The following is a 2,500-nucleotide window of genomic DNA, read 5'->3' on the forward strand; positions in this document are numbered from 1 at the left end:
CTGACTTAGAAAAAATTCGAGAACCAGGCTGAGGAGGGGACCATCTGGCAAGGGAGTCCGACCTAAAGTGCATCTAAAGCGGATATGGGTTGGTCGAGCCTCCCTTGATTTGCCCTGGAGCTCCCACGTCTTAAAAAGGTCTCTCCTATAATTGTACACCAACCATTTTGAGGTTTGGGTGCAAACCTCTCGAATGGGGGGACTCGGTCCCCTATCTACAGCGCCCCTAATGACGACAGGTGGTACTGCGCCCCTGGTAGCCCGGCCATTGAAAATGAATGGGCCCATTCATTTCAATGGGGAATTTCGACCCCTGGTTGCCCGCCATTCATTTCAATGGGGAATTTCGACCCCTGGTCGCCCGCCATTCATTTCAATGGGGACTTTCGACCCCTGGTTGCCCGCCATTCATTTCAATGGGGGATTTCGACCCCTGGTCGCCCGCCATTCATTTCAATGGGGGATTTCGACCCCTGGTAGCCCGCCATTCATTTCAATGGGGGACTTCGACCCCTGGTAGCCCGCCATTCATTTCAATGGGGGACTTGGACCCCTGGTAGCCCGCCAATTATTTCAATGGGGGATTTCGACCCCTGGTCGCCCGCCATTCATTTCAATGGGGGATTTCGACCCCTGGTAGCCCGCCATTCATTTCAATGGGGGACTTCGACCCCTGGTTGCCCGCCATTCATTTCAATGGGGGATTTCGACCCCTGGTCGCCCGCCATTCATTTCAATGGGGGATTTCGACCCCTGGTCGCCCGCCATTCATTTCAATGGGGGATTTCGACCCCTGGTAGCCCGCCATTCATTTCAATGGGGGACTTCGACCCCTGGTAGCCCGCCATTCATTTCAATGGGGGACTTGGACCCCTGGTAGCCCGCCATTCATTTCAATGGGGGACTTCGACCCCTGGTTGCCCGCCATTCATTTCAATGGGGGACTTCGACCCCTGGTTGCCCGCCATTCATTTCAATGGGGGATTTCGACCCCTGGTCGCCCGCCATTCATTTCAATGGGGGATTTCGACCCCTGGTAGCCCGCCATTCATTTCAATGGGGGACTTCGACCCCTGGTTGCCCGCCATTCATTTCAATGGGGGACTTCGACCCCTGGTTGCCCGCCATTCATTTCAATGGGGGATTTCGACCCCTGGTCGCCCGCCATTCATTTCAATGGGGGATTTCGACCCCTGGTAACCCGCCATTCATTTCAATGGGGGACTTCGACCCCTGGTTGCCCGCCATTCATTTCAATGGGGGACTTCGACCCCTGGTTGCCCGCCATTCATTTCAATGGGGGATTTCGACCCCTGGTTGCCCGGCATTCGTTCCTATGTGGCGGGGGATTTCAACCCCAGGTCGCCCTCGTGTGGTTCTTTTTGGCGCAGCTGACGGGCTCCGCTGCTCGTGGAGGTTTGCTAGTGGAGGATAACCCCCTGCCTGGGCAACTCGAACGCCCGGCATTCGTTCCTATGTGGCGGGGGATTTCAACCCCAGGTCGCCCTCGTGTGGTTCTTTTTGGCGCAGCTGACGGGCTCCGCTGCTCATGGAGGTTTGCTAGTGGAGGATAACCCCCTGCCTGGGCAACTCGAACGCCCGGCATTCGTTCCTATGTGGCGGGGGATTTCAACCCCAGGCCGCCCTCGTGTGGTTCTTTTTGGCGCAGCTGACGGGCTCCGCTGCTCATGGAGGTTTGCTAGTGGAGGATAACCCCCTGCCTGGGCAACTCGAACGCCCGGCTCCCCCCCGGTCCGCTGGAGCTCCTCCAACGGCCAGCAACAAGCCCCGAAGACGGGCGCGCTCCCCGCGGTCCGCTGGAGCTCCTCCAACGGCCAGCAACAAGCCCCGAAGACGGGCGCGCTCCCCGCGGTCCGCTGGAGCTCCTCCAACGGCCAGCAACAAGCCCCGAAGACGGGCGCGCTCCCCCCGGTCCGCTGGAGCTCCGCCAACGGCCAGCAACAAGCCCCGAAGACGGGCGCGCTCCCCCCGGTCCGCTGGAGCTCCTCCAACGGCCAGCAACAAGCCCCGAAGACGGGCGCGCTCCCCCCGGTCCGCTGGAGCTCCTCCAACGGCCAGCAACAAGCCCCGAAGACGGGCGCGCTCCCCGCGGTCCGCTGGAGCTCCTCCAACGGCCAGCAACAAGCCCCGAAGACGGACGCGCTCCCCCCGGTCCGCTGGAGCTCCGCCAACGGCCAGCAACAAGCCCCGAAGACGGGCGCGCTCCCCGCGGTCCGCTGGAGCTCCTCCAACGGCCAGCAACAAGCCCCGAAGACGGGCGCGCTCCCCCCGGTCCGCTGGAGCTCCGCCAACGGCCAGCAACAAGCCCCGAAGACGGGCGCGCTCCCCCCGGTCCGCTGGAGCTCCTCCAACGGCCAGCAACAAGCCCCGAAGACGGGCGCGCTCCCCCCGGTCCGCTGGAGCTCCTCCAACGGCCAGCAACAAGCCCCGAAGACGGGCGCGCTCCCCGCGGTCCGCTGGAGCTCCTCCAACGGCCAGC

The sequence above is a fragment of the Leptonotus elevatus genome, unplaced genomic scaffold (genome assembly GCF_054856555.1).
Source record: "Leptonotus elevatus isolate MCC_2025b unplaced genomic scaffold, RoL_Lele_1.0 HiC_scaffold_230, whole genome shotgun sequence".
In the NCBI taxonomy this organism is placed as follows: Eukaryota; Metazoa; Chordata; class Actinopteri; order Syngnathiformes; family Syngnathidae; genus Leptonotus; species Leptonotus elevatus.